This window comes from Coptis chinensis, chromosome 4 (assembly GCF_015680905.1).
Source record: "Coptis chinensis isolate HL-2020 chromosome 4, ASM1568090v1, whole genome shotgun sequence".
NCBI classification, from domain to species: domain Eukaryota; kingdom Viridiplantae; phylum Streptophyta; class Magnoliopsida; order Ranunculales; family Ranunculaceae; genus Coptis; species Coptis chinensis.
Genome location: NC_141459.1, coordinates 42,353,583 through 42,377,287, shown reverse-complemented (window position 1 = coordinate 42,377,287; position 23,705 = coordinate 42,353,583). Strand labels below are relative to the sequence as shown.

Sequence of the window (23,705 nt, the reverse complement as noted above, 5' to 3'; positions counted from 1 at the left end):
AACACGCGTAAACAAGACGCTATTCATAAGCGAAGCAAGGACCTTGTCGGTATTCCTTTCTTCCACACCTCGCATCTCCTGTTAGAGGTTTATACTAGTATATCAGAATTGTTTGGAGTGTTGATGTGTTTAGCTAAATTTGGTTTTAGCCTTGTATGAGATTAAGGTCTGGCCGAACAAAAACACCGAACGTAATTACACAACAACGTCAACAAACAAGTCTATCTAGTATACCAACCATTACACCTCTAGCTACTATTTCACACACATCACCTGACACAATGCCCGACGAAGAAGAGACTCCTCTCTCTGACTTCTACAAAGCCTTGAGCGATAGCCCCAAATCTTGCATCGTTCTAGCGGACCGGTGGGGATTTCGAATCCCCAAATATTTTAATTTGTTACCCGTTTTTCATGGATTAGACCATGAAAAACCTTATCTACATCGTAGGGATTTAAGAAGTCCTAACAACATTCCACCATCCTACGGTTGGTGCGGAACAAATTAAACTCGGGTATTCCCTTTCACCTTATCCGATAAAGGCGTCTTGGTTAACCGCCCAAACGCCTAATTCTCATGGACTCGTGGGCTAAACTTGTTCAAATTTTTTATGGAACATTTTACCTACCCCTAAAAGACGGATGAGATGCTTTCCAAGATTCATTTCTTTTTTCGACAAAATCCTCATGAATCATTTTCAGAGGCTTGGAATCGTTTCACCGATCTCCTTATAGAATGTCCACATCATAATTTAGCGAAAAGACATGTTAGTTCGTGCCTTTTCAAAGGACTTCTACACCACCATAAAGAAGTCCTAGACATAATGAATGGGGTAGTTTCTTAAGTAAAGGAGCCTCGGAGGCTTATAAATTTTTAGAGGATCAAACTAAAAGCGAAATAACAACCGGGGGTAGTGATGATATCCACCACCCCCGCTAGTTCATCAAATACTGATTAAGGCCGCCGGTATGTTTGAAATTAAACACGATCCCGAGCTTAAAACTCTAATCGAATCACTCACTAAAAAGGTAGAGGCCATTTCTGTTCAACAAAATCCAATCCCGTCATGAATGTAAATTTAAATCCATGTAGTTTCTGTTGGAGCCTTGAGCATCCCGACTCACCGGTCCCTATTGCTTATGAACGGGCTTGTTCCATTAATAGTGAACCTAACGCCCGCCTTGAGACAAAATCCCAACTTCGGTGGAGAAATAACCAACACGTCACACCTCCGGTACAATAATCAATATGTTATGCCAACACAAGGTTTTAACCAAGCTCCACCACGACACAAGGGACGGGCGGGGTAATTTTAATAATTATAACAACCAAAGCTTAACCTCGACAAGGTCAAGCACAAAGTCAAGGTAGTTATAATAATTATAATGCTAATAGAGGTATCGTTCCGGTAAATAATAACTATCAAAATCCACCCATAAATAATTCATGTGAAATAGTTCCTGTCACACCACCCGTGACTACTACACCCACACAACCGGACCGTCTTGACACCTTCATACAAGTGAGCCAAAAACTTTTCCAAACCATGGCTCAATCTAAGCAACAGCTTCTACAATCCGTTAATAATTTAACCCAACAGTTGGCTCAAGATAAAGCCCAACCCAAAGGTGTGTCTCCAGGTCACGAAATACCTAATCCTAAAACAACAAATACAGCCTTTGAGGTAACCGATAATACTAGTAATGAATATGAAAATGTAGGTGAGCTAAAGGCCATCACCACTCTCCGTTCTCGCAGAGTGGTTAATAACAAAGTAACTATGCCTATAGTTACCCCACCAGTAGCCCCTACACCTGCTATTTTTTACTAGATACCCAAATAGAAACCCAAGAGCCTACCACTATAGAGGTACCGTTAACACAACCTAAGAAACAAAGCCACGCTTAAACATCCAGTGATACCATTGCTAAATATAAATAGAAACCACCGTTTCCACAAAAATTAGTCGTGTTAACTAGGGATACTAATTATGAGGAGATTAGGGACGTTTTCAAGAATCTAACTATAAACCTTCCTTTCCTCGAAGCTATTAAAAGCTACCACACCATGCTAAGTTTCTTAAGGAATTGTGTACTACTACTAGGCGTAAGACCAATATACCAAACGGCCCTTTTAACGAGAACAATTCCCAACTCTATCTGAACATAATGGAATTGTTAAGTACAAGGACCACGGTCAGCCCTCTTCAGATAATGCACCTTAGGAGATTCTTATACAACGACCGCGTTATTAGACTTGGGGGCTAGTGTTAACTTACGCCCGTTTTATTTGTATAGACAAATAGGTCTAGACGAGATGCAACCCACTAAAATGACGTTGCAATTAGCTGATCGGTCTATTAAGTATCCTAAGGGAGTCGTCGAAAATGTTCTGGTAAAAATTCAGGATTTTTACTATCCGGCTGATTTTGTCATCCTCGATACAGAAGTCGTTAACGACTCTGTCCCGATCATCTTAGGGCATCCTTTCCTAGCAACTTCCAATACGCTCATTAATTGCCGCGATGGTTCAATGTCCATGTCTTTTGGCCATCTTGCTGTTGAAGTCAATGTTTTTAAAACAAAGACACAATTACCCGATTCGTCTATGGATGGAGAGGTTAGCATGATCGAGAGCTTTGCTCGAGATTATTTCAACAACACGTTCCCTGATAATCATATGCCCAAATTTCTTTCCTTTGGAAGTTCAGACTCCAACATTTCCATCCCTACACTAGTCGATACACATATTATGGATGAGGATGAGATAGATGACTTTCTCAAAGATGTAGAGGACTATCATAGTAACGTGGATATGACCAATCTAGATGAGCAATTAGATGATTTTCTTAGAGCAGGTGATGATTCACCCTATCAAGAACTATTTTGCACAACATCCACCTCGACTCCTGATAACCGTAAAAATGATAGAATCCTAAATATTAATGCTACAAGAACACTAATACGTAATCCTACCGTTCTTACGTTTAAATCAATTCTTCTTACTCTCAAAACATAATCATGCAATACAACGAGTAAGGATTTCGTTCCACTCTTAAACCCTCAAGACTTAAATAGAATTCAATTATTCAAACACAAGGAACAGTGAGAGTGATGTGTTTGGTGTTTAAACTAAAACTAATTATAAATTTAAGACAACTAAATCTAAAGATTCTAACTTTATGAAATTTAACAAACAATAATTAAAATCTAACATCAATAACTACGAAATGACTAACAACCAAGAAATGAAATTAGATCTAAGCAATAGATAAATGACAAAATCGAATTTGATCAATAATAAACTACTTGATTTATCTAATGAAGCAATAACAATATTTTAATACTTTAAATTAAAACAAGGGAAATGAAAACTAATAAAATGGAGATTCAAAACTAGATCTAGATCTAAAAACTAATCTAGATCTATCTTTTTCTAACCCTAAACTCCATTAACATTAGCTTCCTAACCTAACTGCCATTAACAAAGAGTCAAGCTTTTGTTTTTATACTTCCAGATCCAAAAATCGTGCATGGGCTTGGAGCCATGTTTGGGCGGAAAAATCGGGCCCAAAACCCAATTTCTTTAGTCCAAAATGGGCTCCTCAGCTGCAGTTGGCTTCGACAGATGTTTCGTCCACTTCTGCTCCTCTGATTGGGTCAAGGCTTAGTCCATTGGAAAGCTCTTTCCGAGCCGGTCGTTTTGACATAAGGTAGGCCCAATTCAAAGGTCTGAGCCCAAAGATATGGTCTTCGGAAGTTCTCACGCCTTTGTGCATCGTTTTCACTTTGCGTGGACTTTGACTTTTCATCTTTTGACCAGGCTTTACAAAGGCTTTGTCTTCTTGAATCTTGGCCTTTAATCACCGAACTCCTTAGTAACCAACCATTGCTCCTTTATCTCATCAAAGTGGCACATTCCTGCACATAATTGACTTTGAAGCCTGAAATACATAAAAACACGTAATCAGTATTAACTCTTAATTATTACTCACATAATTGGTCTAAATATATGATTATTAAGGGGTTAAAACTACAGTTTTGGGCTCTTATCAAACCACCCCCAAACAGCATTTTGCTTGTCCTCAAGCAAATATGAGAAATTAGAATAAGTGACCAAAAATGGAGTTCTATCTACTCTCGTTTATTTGAGTCGCGATTGCATTGACCATATGCAACAAAGGCCTTAAACCACTAGGAATTCCCTAGTGGGCCGAAGTTATAGCCTCGTGAGAGTTTTCCGATGAAGGTACTCACAAAACTTCATCTATACTACAACGACTAAGAAATAAAACTATTGTTTCCTCATTCATGTCTCAACTCTATACATCTCACTAGCAATTGAATCTGAATAATAATCATGTCGAAACCTAATTAAGCTAATATATGCATAATAATCAATCATCTACTTAATAAACATATATACAATGAGTAATGCTATGAAATGCTTAGCAGGTCCGTTTGAAAAACTTCGAATAAGCGTCCCTTAAGTAGGTCCTCACATAAAAGTCAAGACAAAAATCACTCGATTTTTCCGCTCAAGTTTTCGCTACTCCGATTGTGCGATGGGCACACTTTTTACCTTACAATATCAATGACACACAAGGAAGCCGGAGTCGATCAAACACAACTGCCACTTACTATCACACTAACCTATTCCTAATTGAGCTAGAGGTCTTTATTAGGTGTTGCGGGGATTAGGAGATGGTTTAAGAAGGAAGGAAATGGATATACAAAAGGACAAGTCTGAGACAATAGAGTCTTCATATTATGTAACTTAGAGAAAACCTTGTTATTTTCTTTTGCTTCTATACTTTGTTTCCATCCTTAGCCATATTTTTCTTTTTCTTTGGCTTTTGACTCATTTTATTCTATTTTTTTGGAGTTTTTATTTTATTTCTATTTTTATTTTTCTTTTCTTTGGATGGAAACTTCTTTTCTTTATTTTTCGGAAGCAATTAACTAACTTTTGTTTCACAAGTTTTTCTCTTCTTCTTTCTTCACTCATTCTATTCTCAGACTTATTCTAGATTGGGTAAGTTGAATTTTTTATTTTGTTTTGTTTTTGTAACAGGTAAAAAGGAATTGTGGTTTATGGAAGGCTAAAGAAAGGCTCGAGGGGCTTACTAGCGGAAAATAATTCATAGGTTTGAATTTTTGGCTATATCGATCCAAAGAGGGCCTAAATTCTCGCTTAGGATATGGCATAGTGATCAAGCAAGTGGACGTGTGATTTCTCTATCCGATTTTACTTCTCCCTTGTGTCATTTCTCAAATGTTTTCGCTCATATAAGGCTTTTAGGCTATATTCTCACAGGATTTGTAGAATAAGTACTCTAGCCTAGATTTCAGAAACTTACTACTAACAATCATAGATACTCATGTAATATATTTATAGATAGATGCAAAGATTATTACCTACATATTAACCTAAGTTTCTAACAATTATTACGATGCAAAAGCTACATTGAGACTTCTAGATTGTTAAGAGCATAGAGAAAGAAAACAATACCAATATTCCTAAGTGTATAGCATAAACTTATTTATTTATATTTTTGAAATTTTTAACTTGAAAACAAATGCATATTATACATATCTATATCCTAACGGATATACCTTAATTACACGTATTTCTATGCCCCCAAACAAGAAGCATGCTTTGTCCTCAAAGCATTTAAATAAAGAGGATAGAAAAATACCATGGAAATCGTGAAATTCGGAACATCTCGCAAAACAAGGTTAGAACATACTAATATAGGAAATAAAAAAAAACGACGCGAACTCTATAAGAGTTCCACCCATTATGGGGTTAACGTAATTAAATTGCTTGGGACATAAGCGGACACTAACTGAAACTAAAAACTTACCTCCACTCCAGCGTTTTACTCGTCATCCTCCTCTTCTATAAAGAAGTGAGGTTCCTTCGCATCCCCGCCATGCCATTATAATTTGCCAAGCTTGCCGCCATTTATCATCTACGGATCCTAACCTTAAGTTAAAGCCACTTGGTCGGATGGGGTGTAAGGTGCAACCCGATGAGGTTGTATCCTCCACCCTTGCCAAGTCATTGCACGGAAAGATCGAATAATAGAATTGGTGGGTCTCACAATGTCGAGCCCAACCCAGTCCGTGAAACGGGCACAAAAACAGGGAAGAAACATAGTATAATACGGCAAACTAATATATGCATAAGAAGATACTTATGCCTCATGCTATGGGCTCGTGCTAAACTAGACATTAAGGTCTTAGGAAGGTCATATAGCAGGCGTTCCTCAGCTAAAGCAAGGAAAACATCGCAAGTGGCATCATTCGCAGAAGAAAAATGCCACTCCTTTAATATGTTTAGCATGATAACGAATATTACCGTATCACATTAAGGGACAAGCTACCAAGGGCTACGTTATATGTCCCTTGGTCCTCTACACGCAAAATGCCGGACCCATAAGCCTCATGCAAAAAGTCATAAGTGTAGACATGCATATTATCTACCCAATAGCATCATGGGTCTTGTATTTCAGCGGGCATGGCAAGTCCAAGAACAAATGCTAGCAAGAACCATAAGCGGTTCCCAGCCTACGTGTGTGATCACCTCGCGAAACCAAGCACCATAAGTAGTGCTTTGCAACAAATCTTTGAAAGACTGTTCCAGTATTATTATAGGAGATGTCATCTCGAACTACGCCTGGAACAAATTGCGAATGAACCGAACAACCCGCTGAAAAAACTGGAATTTTTCTCGTCGCCGGAAGTCGTATGCGCCTTGCTGTCAACTAGGGCGAAGTCGCCGCCTGTACGTATTTAGAATTCCAGTGTTTGAGCCCAAGTCGCTTTGGTATGAGGGGCGGTCGCTCTAGGTCCAAAAGATGGTATGGTCGCGTCTTCGATATGAGAAGTGGTCGCGCGACAAAATTCTTCAAAAAAAAAGTAAAGGCGCAGCGCCCTCGACAAAGCGCTGGCCTTCGTAAAAGTTTGCCCGGAGTTTAGAGCAAAAAGAAGGTAAAACTTGGAGTGGAAAACGATTTTTTTTTTTTTTTTTTTTTTTACAAGGGAGCGAAAGGGGGGTAAGAATAGGAAGTTTAGTTGTCAAGCATGGAAAAACCAAACACCCGCAAACAAATTTTTGAAAACAGGTTTGTAAAAATTTGTTTTAAAACGTGGGTCTTTTAAAGTCGATTCCCTAGACTTAAAGTGATATATATGTATTTACGTGCGGTTCCCATATATCAATAATCTAAAAAGTTGTGGGTCTTTCCACAAATAATTAACATGGAATGCACCATCAAACAGAATTAAGCACCAAGATTTCCTATGATGTAGCTTAGTGGAATGAGAGTAAAGCCTTATAGATCTAAAACCTAATCGAGCATACAGTTTCTTCTTTGTCCTCCTACGAAGGGAATGCCAAGTAAATGAACATGAGAAAATTGATGGTTGTGGAAGATACGTAGGATGTGGATAATTTTGAGAAGGGAAAAATGGAAAAAATGAAAAAGTGTCCGGTGGCTTGTCCTTGGGTGTTACTTCTTCACTAGTTGGTTTTAGATAGTTATGAAGCATAGGAGAAACACCAAGGTCAAGTACAAACTCAATGGTTCTTTGAAAAGGTAGAGGGCGAGGAACATTAGTGATGGAAGGTGAATGAGTGACATGAGGATGTGAGGTGGGTGAATGGTGTTCAACTAGTGTTCTTAGGTCTATATCATCGTGAGGCCTTGAGATATGCAAGACATTCCTCAATAGGTGGGTAAGAAGAATCACCGGGATAAAGGGCAAAAATTCTTCTTCCGTCATGGCGTCAAGAGATGAATGGATGTCAATAGGAGAGAACTCGCGAGGCGGCAAAGAAGGGTTGCAAAAGAGTCGAAGGAAATCCTCCTTGATGTTATATACATCTAGGGAGTAGAAATTATGATCCTTGTCTTCTTCCATAAGAGGGGTATCTACTAGTGTGGGGACTAAAGTGTCAGCCGCACTAATGTGAGGTACAAAACTCTCAATGGACTTCACTTCCCCTTCTACAGGCAAACCTAGTTGTCCCTGTGTTTGTCTAAACATGTTAACTTCTACAGAAAGATTTCCAAAAGTAAGAGTCATTGAGCCATCCCGACAATTAATTTGGGCATTGGCGGTTGCCAAGAAAGGACGCCCTAAGATGATGGGAATGGAATCATGAGCAACTTCTGTGTCAAGAATAACAAAGTCTGCTGGATAGTAAAAATCCTGAACTTTAACAAGAATATTTTCAACTACACCCTTGGGATACTTAATAGAACGATCGGCTAATTGCAAAGTCATTTTGGTTGGTTGAAGTTTTGTTAGACCCAGTTGTTTATATAAATAAAAAGGGAGTAAGTTAACACTCCCCCGTGTCTAATAAAAGCGGTTGTTATGAAGGTATCACCTAAGGTGCATTGTACAAGATGGGGCGACCGTGGGTCCTTGTACTTAACAATTCCGTTATGTTCGGATAAAGAGGGATATTGTTCAGCTTAAGAATGCTTCGTGGGGTATGTTGGTTTTCCTCTTCTTGGTGCACAACTCTTTTAGAAACTTAGCGTGTCCAGGTAGACTTTTTATAGCTTCTAGAAAAGGTAGGTTTATAGTCAAATTTTTAAACACTTCCCTAATCTCATCAAAATTCTCGTCCTTTTTAAACACAACTAGTCTTTGGGGATATGGTGCTTTATCACTATTTTTTTTTAAGGGATAAAAGTTTTATTAGTCTTTGCTTTATCTCTAGCCGTTTTCCAACTAGGTGTCCATCTTGGAACCTCTACAGGTGTAGGGTCTTCACTTTCTATTATTGTATTTGGTATGGCATTATTTTTAGTTTGCGGGTAATCTTTAGGCATAGTCACTTGGTTATCAACTACTAATACCTCTTTAGCGAAGGGTAGTATTTTGTGGTCCCCCTGGTTTATATTACCATTACAAATAAATCTTTTTATTTGGGCGGTGTTTGTTGACTTAGGATTAGGCCTTTGCTTGACTTGGAAACACGCCCGGTTTGGTTATTATTTTGGTTAGAAGACATGTCAATAACCTTTTGGCACAAAAAGACGCATCATTTTTGCATTGTTTGTTTCATCATATTAGAGTTTTGATCATGATGATCTTTCATTAAGTTGGAGTTTTGTTGCATAATTTGATTTTGTTTCTCCAACAAGGTCACTACTACTTTATCGTAGATGGTTGTATTGGAATTAAAGCTTGTTGGCGTTCATGTCTTGATGTTGATAGTTAAGGGTTATGGGTACAAAACCTCTATTCCGGTCACCTAAGTTCCCTTGTCCTTGATGTTGAGTTAACCGCTGGTTGAAGTGTGATGGTTGTGGTGGTGTTTGTGCATAGACAAGAGGACAATAGAAGTCGGAATGCTCAAGACTACAAATGTATTACAACGAGTAGAGTTAATGTTCATGACCGGAGTGGGTTGTTGTTGAACGAGATGGTATCTACCTTTTAGTGAGGGCATCGATAAGAGTTTTAAGCTTCGGGATCATGTTTAACCTCAAGAAGAAGAAGGAGAGGAGCCGGGAGGAATCGTTTCCTCCCCAATTGTTGTTCTTCTTAGATTGATCTTCTAAGAATTTATAAGCCTCCAAGGCTCCTTTACTAAGAAAGCTACCCCCAGTCATGATATCTAGAACCTCCTTATGATAATTTGAAAGCCCCTTGAAGAAAGAACGAACAAAGCGTTTCTTTTCGCAAGATTATGATCTGGGCATTCAATGAGAAGATCGATGAAACGATTCCGTGCCTCTTGAAAAAGATTCATGAGGATTATGGCTGAAGAAATGAATCTTGTGAAGCATTTCATCTGTCTTTAGTGGTGGGTAAAATTGTTCCATGAACAATTGAACAAGTTGAGCCCATGAGTCCACAGAGTTTGGCGTTTGGGCAGTTAACCAAGACGCCGCCTTGTCGGCTAGGGTGAAAGGAAACACCCTAAGTTTAACTTGATCTGGACTTACGCTAGGATGATGGAATGTAGTGAGAACTTGGTCTATCCTACGCATGTGTTGGTAAGGCTTCTCGTGGTCTAAACCATGAAAAACCGGTAACAAGTTAAATATATTAGGGGGGATTCGAAAATCCCCCACTAGGTCTGCAAGAACGATGCACGACTTAGGGCCATCGTTTAGGGCTTTATAAAAATCAGAGAGATGAGTCTCTTGTTCTTTAGCCATTGATGCAGGTGTAGTGTGTGAAATTCTAGATAGGCGTGTTATATTTATTTCTACGAAAAACAAGCCTGATTATACTAGAATTAAAACTCCTCTGACAGAAGAGGCGAGGAGTGGAAGAAGGAGTACCGAATGCCTCCTTGCTACGCGTTTGAATAAGCGTCTTGTATCGCAGCGATTTCAGTGTATTTAACAAGTTAGAAACACTAAATAACTTTAAGGAATAAAAATTTGCATTTTTCTGTGAAAATTGGGCTGTTCACACTGAATTTTCCCTTGAGGGCGCGAGTGGGCGCGAGTTGGGCGCGAGTGCCCTCTGTTTTGTCGAATGTCCAGTGTTTTGGGCGCGGGTCGCGCTCGGTTTGGGCGCGGGTCGCGCTCCAGGGTTTTCAAGTTTTAGGCCTTTTACCGTACTCCAAAAAATCTGAAATTTTTACAGTAATTTGCTAAGACGTCTATCAAGTAGCCTGTAAAATTTCAGATCGATCGGAGTTGTGAAAGTCCCTCTACAGCCCTTCAAAGTTTGCGTAACGGTTTTCGGACACAATATAAACAACCGAATGGTTAACCCATCAAAACAAATCCAAAAATTTCCAAATTTTTACTGGAGACTCCTGAGAGATTCTAGTTGTTCCTGTAAAACATTTAGAGCAATTGGATGTCTAGAACCTCTCCTTATTGGATGGTGTTCCAGATATTAAGTGTTTGCAATACTGCAGAAACACACTGGAAACACTCTACTATTTAGGAGGTCAAAACAAATCAAAAACTCATCAAATTTTTACTACAAACTCCTGGATTAGGATAGATACTCCTGTAAAAATTATAGAATTTTTAGAACTCCCTAAGTAACCTTACTTGTCTGTTTTTCAAGAACATACGGTGTGAAAACTGAAATGCAGTACTGTAAAGATCGTATTTGTTTTACAAGGTAAACCAACTCTGAAAAATCTGAAAATATTCTAGTAAATCAACAACACATTAAATATTATGTATGAATATTTTCAGAATTTTCGAAAATTTAGAAATACCTTCACCGCAGTGTTTTTCTCTGTGAATCCGCAGCCCCTATGCCTGAAACAGTGAACAGTTCCGAAAATTCAAGAAATAAGAATGAAAAATTAAAAGGGTGGGTGGGTAGAGAATGGGGGATTGCCCCTTGGATTCAAGCAATTGAATTCTTGTCTAGAACGAGATTAAGATGGCAGCGGCGCCATTTGATAACCCGAAAAAACAATAGAATCCTAAATATTAATGCTACAAGAACAATAATACGTAATCCTACCGTTCTTACGTTTAAATCAATTCTTCTTACTCTCAAAACAATCATACAATACAACGAGTAAGGATTTCGTTCCACTCTTAAACCCTCAAGACTTAAATAGAATTCAATTATTCAAACACAAGGAACAGTGAGAGTGATGTGTTTGGTGTTTAAACTAAAACTAATTATAAATTTAAGACAACTAAATCTAAAGATTCTAACTTTATGAAATTTAACAAACAATAATTAAAATCTAACATCAATAACTACGAAATGACTAACAACCAAGAAATGAAATTAGATCTAAGCAATAGATAAATGACAAAATCGAATTTGATCAATAATAAACTACTTGATTTATCTAATGAAGCAATAACAATATTTTAATACTTTAAATTAAAACAAGGGAAATGAAAACTAATAAAATGGAGATTCAAAACTAGATCTAGATCTAAAAACTAATCTAGATCTATCTTTTTCTAACCCTAAACTCCATTAACATTAGCTTCCTAACCTAACTGCCATTAACAAAGAGTCAAGCTTTTGTTTTATACTTCCAGATCCAAAATCGTGCATGGGCTTGGAGCCATGTTTTGGGCGGAAAAATCGGACCCCAAACCCAATTTCTTTAGTCCAAAATGGGCTCCTCAGCTGCAGTTGGTTTCGACAGATGTTTCGTCCACTTCTGCTCCTCTGATTGGGTCAAGGCTTAGTCCATTGGAAAGCTCTTTCCGAGCGGTCGTTTTGACATAAGGTAGGCCCAATTCCAAGGTCCGAGTCCAAAGATATGGTCTTGGGAAGTTCTGGCGTCTTTGTGCCTTTGTTTTACTTTGCGTGGACTTTGACTTTTCATCTTTTGACCAGGCTTTACAAAGGCTTTGTCTTCTTGAATCTTGGCCTTTAATCACCGAACTCTTTAGTAACCAACCATTGCTCCTTTATCTCATCAAAGTGGCACATTCCTGCACATAATTGACTTTGAAGCCTGAAATACATAAAAACACGTAATCAGTATTAACTCTTAATTATTACTCACATAGTTGGTCTAAAAGTATGATTATTAAGGGGTTAAAACTACAGTTTTGGGCTCTTATCAACTCCCCTCCTTCCACCCTTTCAAAGGAATCTCGAGTTTGCACTTTCGATCCCATTGTTTCTTTCTTCATTTCATAATTTTTAAATTCACCTAGTAAACAAATACTTCAGAAGACAAAAGCATTTGACACCTTCATTTTCAGACTTGAGACAGTCCCTAACTACACCATGAATGAGTTTTGTGCTAAACCCACATCCTCATTGTTTACATGCTTTCCTTCTACAACTTACCCATATCCACCATATTCTCCACAACCATTCACTCTTCCACACTTATTCACTAGGACACCTCTCGCTCAAAAATGAAAAGAAGGTGCATGCTACGTTATGTACTAGGGTTATCCGACTTAAGCTTTCATTTCACTAGGTTGCGTCATAGGAAATCTTGGTGCTTGATTGTGTTTGGATATATTTTCTGTGATATTTATTTATGGAATGATCCACAATTATTTCGGTTGTTGATATATGATAAACTACATGTTCATACATATGTTTAGATAAAGTCTCGAGTATCTGACTATAAACGACTCAACTTTTGTGTTTGGTGCATTTCCTTTCATTTCCATATATTGGTGAGTGCACCATTAAGGTAACCGGACCCTCCCTACGGAGTGTGTGGTTGTAAGTCCCGGATCCTAAGTCCACGTTTAAACATAATTCACGTTTTCCACTCTTGCATGTTTTCTCGGATTTTTGAGTCATGTTTCTCTATGGGGTGAATTATGTCTTTCTTGTTTATTGTTTTTCTTTTTAAAATTAAAAATATATAAATATATATTAAAGAATAAACATAGTAATATAGGAAGTCTCGGGAATCTGACTTTAAAAGACCCACTGCTAAAAACAAATTTTCTAAGCTTTGTTGTAAAAAAATTTGTTTGGGGTGGGTGTTTAAATGTTTCCATCCTAAAATGTTTTATGTCCCATTAGAATTGCTTAGGCCGTTTAATTGTATTCCGATTCGGGTTGACATAATCTATGAATGTAGAGTTCAGTCGTTCGCATAACGTACGTCATGCACGCACTTCGAGGCATTTTACACTATCTTATATGTCATCCACGGTTGGAATAGAGTGTTTTATTTATCATTAGATTGGAAACTCTCTCCTGATCATTTCCATATCTCATTCGCAAAAATCGGACCGGTAACGAAGCGACAATTTTGATTTGAAGTTTTGCAAAAAAACCGAAAAATTCACAAATTTCGATTTGAGCTTGGGCCCAACCCGCGCCCATCGACAGTGCACCCGCGCCCTTACCTTCACCATCAGTTCATCGTTTTTTTTTACAAACCGCCATTAACAAAGCTTCAAACAAAACCTAAAAAAAAAATAATAAAAAGGAAACTAAATTTACCTACGCCCACAGTTCAAATCTAATCTAAAAGCTTTCCACCACCACCTCCACCAAATTAAATAACCAAAAACCACCGAAAATATCAAATTTTGAACCGCCGCGCCACCACTCCACCACCACCACTGTTTTGCTTCGATTCGGTCGATTCAAATCCCACCACCACATCCCATTTAAACCCCTACTACATTCCAAACACCAATGGCTCAACAACGCCGAATTTTACGAGCAAGCTTTTCTGGGCGACCACTTCGCCGTTTTCACGGTGATTTAAATGATCGATCGAGGCTGGAATAGCTTGTGGTACTCGACTAAAACCTATTACCACGAGGACTTAGTCCGACAGTTCTACAATCTGAGGGAGTTGAAAGGGACTAGGATTTTTGTTGTGGTGGCGAAGAGGGAGGAAGGAAGTGACGATGGGTTGTTAGTTGAGATTCTCTAGGCATTCCGCCTAGAATCCATCTGATGTCGCGTTTGAGGAGTCCCAACATAACGGGTAGAGCCATTGATGAGCGAGACGATTCTTGAAGGGAACTACAATGCGAGGTCGCGTTGTGTTCGTCGAGCTTCCCTTAGAATCAACCCGGTAGCTACATTTCGGTGGATTAATCCGGAACGCCCCGGGAAGGAGAAGGTCGGCGACATCGGCTGAACTGCCTCCACATCTTATGGATACTCCGGGGCGAAGTATGAGTTCTGCATCTTGGAGTTTTACTTAGCATGATTAGGGGAGTAGGGAAGTCTGTTTGCACCTCTCCCCTATGTTGATAACCAAGATCATCTTTGAAGTTGAGAGCGATTCAGCGTCGATGGGTCGTGACATCACCCTACAATCAAACCCACGCATCTATAGGGAGTGTGTCCAACGAGTTTGGAGGTTGGCTGAGGATAGAGAAGAAGACGAGGAGGGCGGTGGAAATGAGAATGCCGGAGGAGGATGGGGAAATCGAATGCCTCGGACGATGAGGAGGATTTGACTTGTTTTGATCACGGATGCCTTGGAGAGGTCTTTGGTCGGGGCCGCGAGCGCGCATGGCTGTGATTCATTGTGGCATCGTTAAGCTCAACACTATCTCGCGAAGACCTCCGGACTCGGCGAAACGATGCATCATAACCGAGATCCGTTACCGCGAGAGAGGATGAGGGTGGGAAAGAGGATGAGGGCGAGCTAGAAGCTTCGGCCCCGGTTCGGTGACATGCTTACACGATTCCCACCTCACGGGGACTCTCCTTCTGAGGACACACCATCGAGGCACGAGTGTCGTCGCCGAAGGACGAATGGTGCTGGCTCATCAGGAGCCAAGGAGCCATCTCCGGACCGTGAACCCTCCGCTACCAGTACCGGAGTGGTTAGGGATAGCATCGTTTGATGTTTCTATGTTTATTTGTAGTTTCATTATTGTCATTTATTTTAATGTAAGTTTTATTTCCGTAATTTGAATTTTGTAGTGAAATGTACTTCGAATGAAATTTTTAATATAATGCGGTTATTTTCATTATGCGTGGTTGTTTAATATTGATCCCACCTTCCCAAATTGTTTGGGGGTGGTTTTATCTATTCGGCATGATTTTTATATGACCCTCGTCTTAGAATTTATTGCGGAGTCAAGGTGAAAATATGGTCGTTTAGGCATATCTATGAATAAGTATCATGGTAGGATGAAATATTGATTAAATAGGTAGATTCTATCATAAATTCAACCTAAAAGATACTAGGTTTGATTTAGAATCAAGAAAATGATTTGTTTCCGTTTTCGGGTTTGGAAATTTTAGGATTTCTGGAAACTGCCGTAAATACTTTTTGGCAACTTCCCGATCCGTTTTAGCAACTTAAAACCTATATAAACTTCATACATTCTACACTCACAACTCACACTACACCTAACCTCCATCACTCACCTTTCACTCCCGCGATTCCCCACGTTTGCTAATTTTTCGAGTTTCAAGCAACTCGGCGCTTTCAGCTCTGCATATTTTCAGATTTTTGTCGAGGCCTTTTCAAAGGTCAGCGACCAGCGAAAACACTGGAAATTCCAACTATTCAGGCGCTTTTCACTACGACTTCCACTGGACCAGAAAAAAAATTTTCAGTTTTCTGCGGGTAGTATCCGGATCATTCGCAGCTATTCTAGAGCGTAATTTTTAGATGACATCTCCAACATTGATACCGGAACAGTCTTTCGAAGATTTGTTCCAAAGCACTACTTATGGTGCTTGGTTTTGTGGCGATCACATCGTTGGTTGGTTGGGAGCCGCTTTATGGTAAGACCTGATGCACTTTATTCTCCAACACTAGCATCTTATTTTTACGATAACGGCATTTTCTTTGAAAGACCAGATGGAGAACAAGTGTTCTCCATCAACATTGATAATGAACCAATGGAAATTACCAGGTTCTTGCTAGCATTTGTTCTTGGACTTGCTATGCCCGCTGAAATACAAGACCCATGGTGCATGTTATTGGGTAGATAATATGTATGTCTACACTTATGAGTTTTTGCATGAGTCGTATAGGGCGGGCATTTTCCGTATCGAGGACCAAGGGGACTATAATGTCGCTTTTGGTAGCCCGTCCATGAACATAGGAACTGTTATGTTTTGGATCATGCTAAACATTTTAGGGAATGGCGTTTTTCTTACGTGAATGATGCCACTTGCGGCGTTTTCCTTGCTTTAGCCACGGGACGTATGTGTCATGACCTTCCCCGAACCTTGATGTCTAGTTTAGCTCGATCCCATAACATGAGGCATAAGTTCCTTCTTATGCCTGTTCTAGTTTCTCGTATTATGCTATGTTTCTTTCCTGTTTTTGTACACGTTTCACGGATTGGATTACGGTCGACAATCGCGACCCACCAATAGTATTATTCGATCTTTCCGTGCAATGACTTGGCAAAGGGTGGAGGATACAACCTCATCGGGTTGCACCCTACACCCGTCGGACCAAGTGGCTCTTAATAGGTTAGCAATAATAGATGATAAATGGGGAAGCCGGAAAATTATCATGGCATGGCGGATCGCAAAGGAACCTCACTTCTTTATGGAAGAAGAGGATGAGGAAGATGATGAGTAATCGCGGGAGATAAGGTAAGTTTTCATTCTAGTTAGTGTGCGCTTATGTCCCAAGCAATTTCATTCTTGTTAACCCCATAATGGGTAGAACTTCATTATATAGAGTTCGTCGGTTTTTATTTCCTTTATTAGTATGTTCTAACTTTGTTTTGTAGATGTTCCCCGAATTTCACACGTTTCAATGGTATTTTTCCTACCCTCTTTATTTACAATGCTTTGAGGACAAAACATGCTTCTTGTTTGGGGGCATAGAAACACGTGTAATTAAGGCATCTGTTAGGATATAGATATGTATAATATGCATTTGTTTTCTAGTTAAAATTTCAAAAAATTCAAAAATATAAATAAATAAGTTATGCTATACACTTAGGAATTGTGGTATTGTTTTCTTTCTCTATGCTCTTAACGATCTAGAAGTCTCAATGTAGCTTTTGCATCGAATAATTGTTAGAAACTTAGGTTAATATGTAGGTAATAATCTTTGCATCTATCTATAAATATATTACATGAGTATCTATGATTGTTAGCAAGTAAGTTTCTGAAATCTAGGCTAGAGTACTTATTCTACAAATCCTGTGAGAATATAGCCTAAAAAGCCTTATATGAGCAAAACATTTGAGAAATGACATAAAAGGGAGAAGTAAAATCCGGATAGAGAAATCACACGTCCACTTGCTTGATCACTATGCCATATCCTAAGCGAGAATTTAGGCCCTCTTTGGATCGATATAGCCGAAATTCAAACCTAGGAATTATTTTCCGCTAATTAAGCCCCTCGAGCCTTTCTTTAGCCTTTCATAAACCACAAATCCTTTTACCCCATTACAAAACAAAACAAAATAAAAAATTCAACCTACCCAATTTAGATAAGTCTGAAAATAGAATGAGGAAGAACGAAGAAGAAAAAACTTGTGTAAACAAAGGTTAGTTAATGGCTTGAAAAAAAAAAAAAAGAAGTTTCCATCCAAAAGAAAAAAAAAATAAAAATAGAAATAAAATAAAAACTCCAAAAATAGAATAAAAAAGGGAGTCAAAAGCCAAAGAAAATAAAAAAAAAAAAAAAAAAAAAAAAAAGGGATGGATGGAAACAAAGTGTACAAGCAAAAGTAAATAACAAGGTTTTCTCTAGTTACATAATCAAGAGACTCTATTATCTCGGACTTGTCCTTTTTGAATATCTATTTCCTTCCTTCTTAAACCATCTCCTAATCCCCGCAACACCTAATAAAGACCTCTAGCTCAATTAGGAATAGGTTAGTGTGATAGTAAGTGGCAGATGTGTTTGATCGACTCCGGCTTCCTTGTTGTCATTGAGATTGTAAGGTGAAGTGTGCCCACTACACACTGGAGTAGCGGAACTTGAGTGGAAAAATCAGAGTGTTGTATCTTGACTATTATTGTGAGAACCTACTTAAGGACACTATTCCGAGTTCAGAAACGAACCTGCTAGGCATTTCATAGTATTACTCATTGTATATATGTTTATTGTAGATGATTGATTATTATGCATATATTAGCTTAGGTTTCGACTTGATTACTCTATATGCATTGCTAGTGAGAGGTATAGTTAATTTAGAGCATGGATAAGGAAACAATAGTTTTATTTCTTAGTCGTTGTAGTATAGATGAAGTTTGTGAGTACCTTCACTCACTGAAAAACCACTCCGCGAATTCTATAACTTGTTGCGTCCACTAGGGAATTCCTCCATTTTTGGTTTTCTAATTTCTCATTTTGCTTGAGGATGGTCTGTTTGGGGTGGTTTGATAAGAAAAACTGTAGTTTTAACCATGAATAAACTATTAGACCAATTATGTGAGTAATAATTAGAACTCCATTTTTGTCACTTCGAGCAAAAAGTCTATTATGTTACTAAGGAGTTTCGGAGCAAAGGTGATTAAAGGCCAAGATTCAAAGATTCAAGAAGAAAGCCTTTCTAAAGCCCGGTCAAAAGCTGAAAAGTCGACGCGGGCAGAAACAACACACAAAGTCAGTAGAACTTCCGAAGGCCATATCTTTGGACTTAGACCTCGGAATGGGGCCTACCTTATGTCAAAACGACCTTCTCGGAAAGAGCTTTCCAATGGTCCAAGCCTTGATCCAATAAGAGGAGCAGAAGTGGACGAAAAGTCTATTGAAGCCAACTGCAGCTGAAGAGGCCTTTTTGGACTGAAAGAATTGGGTTTTTGGGCCTGATTCTCTGGCCCAAAACCTGGCTCCAAGCCCATGCATGATTTTTGGATCTGAAAGTATAAAAACAAAAGCTTAGCTCTTTGTTAATGGTAGATTTTTTAGGGGAGAATAGTAGATTTTTAGGTTAGAAAATAAAGGAGCTTAGAATAGAAAGTAGCCATTAGAATAGCTTCTAGATCTAGATTTAATTGTTTTAATTAAGTTTAATTTCAAATCCAATTCTTGTTTTAGATTAAACTATTAGAATCATTACTCTTAATTAGTTTGATTAATAAAATAGCTAGTTGTTAAATTTCGATTCTTGTCATTTACATTTGTGTTAGATCTGATTCATTTATTACTTGTTATTCAATTCTTAGTTATTAATTAGATTTTAATTATTGTTTAATTTAGATTAGTACATTTCAATTCTTTATATCATGTTTAGTTTAAATTTAATCGGAAATGATTGCATAATGATTCTCGCTAAACCTCCATTAGAGGGGTTGAGAAGCCTTGATGAAAGCTTGATTCCGACTATCGTAGAATCGTCGTAATTTTCTTTCCACTCTAGAAACGCGATTAGTTCACCATGAGAATGGGTTTAATCGCTTCACATGCTAGTTATGAATTGGTAGGAATGCCATGTGTAATTAGGGATTAGGAAGAACCAATTGTTAAGCGATTCAATTCGGATTACAACGATTCGTCGTTAATAGGATTAAGTCGAGTTAAGGTGGAATCAATCCCCCTCTAACTCCTTATCATCGAATCAATGTAGCATTCCTATAGTTGTTCTGATAGTCGACTAGTGCATCTTGTGGGTAGTTGCATCGTAGTCTAGTTGCCTTTTCGTAAATCTCTCATTAGATTTAAAGTAGATTATTTATACTTAGAAAACATTACCATGCGGAAGGACTAGGAGTGGAACGAATCACTCTACTCCACTATATCTCATAGGATTGAGAGTAGAATTCTTTGATAATATAGGCATAATAAGATAGTGTGTAGTTTTACTTTCGTATAGAGTTTCATCGCTTTATTTCGTAGGTAAAACTATTCAATTTTACGTTTATCAGCTATATCGATCCAAAGAAGGCCTAAATTCTCGCCTAGGATTTGCGTAGTGATAAAGTAAGTAGACATGTAAACTTCTCTATTCGGAAGAACTACTCCTCTGTGTCATTACTCATATATCACACATTTTGAGGCTTTTGGTTAGATTCTTACAGGATATGGAAACTAAGTTATCTAACCGTGGGTCCCAGAAACTTATTGCTGTGTACATTTAATGATAGTCAGTGCATGAATGCTCATGAAAAGATGTAAAAACTATTGCATACGTATTAAATTAAGTTTCTAAGAACAAGTCCTAATTCTGATGCTAGGGTGAAATTTCTAAATATTTTTCATCATAGAAAGAGAAACGAAAATTTGTCACTAAATATGTTTATTTAGACATTAAGTAAACTATATACAACTATGCATGCCTAATTTTTGCAAAAGGTTCTCACCACCCCCAAACAGTCGGACACTGTGTCCTCAAAGTGTTAAGAGGAAGAAAGAGTATACCTGAGAGGCTTTGAGCAAAAATAAAGCTGACATCTTCCACAGAAATTTATTGTAACACACTATATATTATACATCATAAAAGTAGAAGCACACTGTTAGAGTAGCACACCGTTAGGTTATTTATTTATTTCACATCAAAACGTAAAACAAATATGTACATGCATCAACTCACATTGCCCAACCTTGAACTGGGGGATAGTCCCTCCTTGCCTTGTCCCTGTAGAAATGCCATTCCTTTGCATCCCGCCAATCTATCATAGCTTTCCAGACTTCACTCCACTTCCTCTTCTTTGCATTGTCTAGATGAGCTATCATTTTATCATCGTTAGGGAAAGAACGAACTTTCTTAAGATACCTTGCAGGGCGTGTCCATGTCCGAAATCGCAAAGAACGAATTATCTTGTTTGTTGGACACATAGAGTCGACCTTTACCCAGTCCTAAAAGGTGGCTGCAAACTCAGGGAAGTACGTCCTCACTATCCTGCATGCTGTAACTGGCAGGGTGATATAGTGTTGCCGAAAAGACCGAGCCTTCTTAAGATTCTCAATTACTAGTTCTGTAATGTCGAAGGTGGTACGTTGCTGGGCCAATGCATGGAATGTCTTACCGCACGCCTTTGATGCCGTGGAAAAATGCCAATCTCCCATGATGTTCGAAGAATAAATAACATGGCGCTCCAACATTCATGGTCATAATTGGCTAGTGGAATAGTGAATTCGCCATCGGCCGCCTTCGCACGTTCTTTGGCGTGGGCAAGGCCATCGCCATACCGGCATCAAAATCTTCCCTAGAATAGTCATTAAGGTCATTCTCTATCATGTATTGAATGGGGAGATCCGGCTGAAGAGGAGGAAGGTCTAGAGCCATAGCCACTGTTGGCTCATAAAAAGCGTGTCGGGTGTTACCAATACGTAGTGTAAACCCATTCAAAGGGAAACCCTGGACAACTGGTAGATCTTCCATGTTATCATAAAAATAAACTGCCAAACCTCGGGGATATGTCCGCTCGGGTGTAGAATGAGAGAGTTCCAACCAACTTGAGTGATGTAGTCTCTGAAAAGATGTCCATATGCCGGAGAATTCAGCAATGAATGGAAAGATTGTTCTGGGATCATCTTTGGAGCTTCCATTGTGTGAAAAAATGTGACCTGTTTAGACAAGGATAAACAAATATTAGAGTATGATGAGAATAATTAAGTAAAAACAAATTACCATACGAAAATTAAAAACTAAAAAGAAAATGATAAATAATATAAAATTGCAAAATTTAAATGGTTTCATTGGCCCAAGTAACGGCGAGGATCCTTTTGTGGGAGGGATGCGTTTATAAGATTTTCTATGCCGTCAATCCATGCAACAACCTGTTGCAACATTTTGCTTTCTGTCTGGTAAATCTCGGCGTGGTTCTCCATTATGAGAGTGTGATTTGCCAAGAATTGGTTGTGGCTGTGCAAGAATTGTGCTTGTTCCTCTTCGTTTATTGTCCGCAGGTCCTGAAATTCAAGAAGGCTGGTGATAATAATGTTCTGACGTTTGAATAATGTCATCAGTCCTTGTTGAATTAAGCGAAGCCCTTCCATGGGATTAAATACGTTGCATAATGCATTTTCATGAAAGATGTTGTCGGTGGAACAATCTTCGTTGGTTCCTGCACCGACATGGTTCTTTGCAATGTCGGGGTTCCGAATCCGTTCCTACATACCGAAAGAATGGTAAGAATGTTAGCCGCTCAAGAGGTGTGTGAGGAGAAGTACTAGAAAAACCCCAATGTATCATGATAAGTGTCACAATGGTTGGTAAAGGGGCTGCCTTTTTCCGGCGCGTCGCGATCGCATTCCGAGAAATTTTAATAATGCAAAAATCATTGCAGTTAGTCTGCAACACCCAGAGTAAATGGAGGAGTGGTTTGGTTATTTCAGAAGTCTTGGACATGCCGATGACATTATGAGCTACCCATTGGATCACAGATAATTGGTTCTTTTGCAAAGATCGCTGATAAACAATACGGTTTTTCCGGTTGTATTCGCCGTGAAGGATAGTTGCAAACATCAGATGCCAGATATTATCGAAAGGTGAATCCTGAAGGTGTACTCCTTGGTTTGTAATAGGAATTTGAAGTACCTCAGAGATGATTTCTATAGTCAATTCATGCTCGCATCCGTTCGCACGGACAAAGAATTGTCCGTTTTGGAAATAACCGCTTTTATAAAATAACAAGACCAATTCTCTGGAATAAAATGTTTGCTTATGGTGTAAAAGAGGGTACCATCCTCGACGTAATATTTCAGTGTAAAAAAAAAGGATGAAAAAGACCATTTTGGAAATTTTCCATAAAATTTTGCTCAGGCACGAAACTTCGAGTGAGGGCCATTAAAGATGGAGTGGTGAAAAATTATTTTGGAAAAAGGGAAGTTAAATTTTTGAGGTGTCTATCCTTGTTATAAATAGGCACCCATCCGAAAATGTAAAAGATACGTTTCGAGGTGTCACAGGGTAGTTAGACCACGTGTATCTTCTAAGATATGCGCAAAAGTGGATGTAGTGTGGATGAGAAGAATGGGGCATGTGACAAGAAGTGCCCCCATTTTTTTTTTTTTTTTTTTATATAGCGTAACTAGAAGGACAAGGAAAATGTAGATATACTATCACAATAAGATGTAAGAACGTGCAACGGTATGGAGACATATCATAATGATACGAGGAATTAAATACAATAATATTAGATATAGCTAATATATCAAGAAGAGATATTTAGGAACCATCTACTATTAAGCTGGAAAATGCAAACACGTAAATAAAGTATATGATAAAAATATTATACAAGACCAGAAAAAAATAAATATAGCTACTGATGATCCTCAGGTGTTGTAGCAGAATCCTCGGGGGCTGCAGAAGAAGAACCAGGAGTCCTGCGACGTCGTGCAGTACGAGCTCCCGTGGAGGCTAACTGCTCCTGGATATCACTAAGAGTATCCATCACCTGAGCCT

The 23,705-nt window shown here is 38.6% G+C and overlaps 1 pseudogene; it reads right to left on the bottom strand.

Moving 5' to 3' along the window:
• Positions 1–657: 657 nt before the first annotated feature.
• On the bottom strand, positions 658–754 carry LOC147503550 (small nucleolar RNA R71; annotated as a pseudogene).
• Between the last annotated feature and the right edge of the window lie 22,951 nt (positions 755–23,705).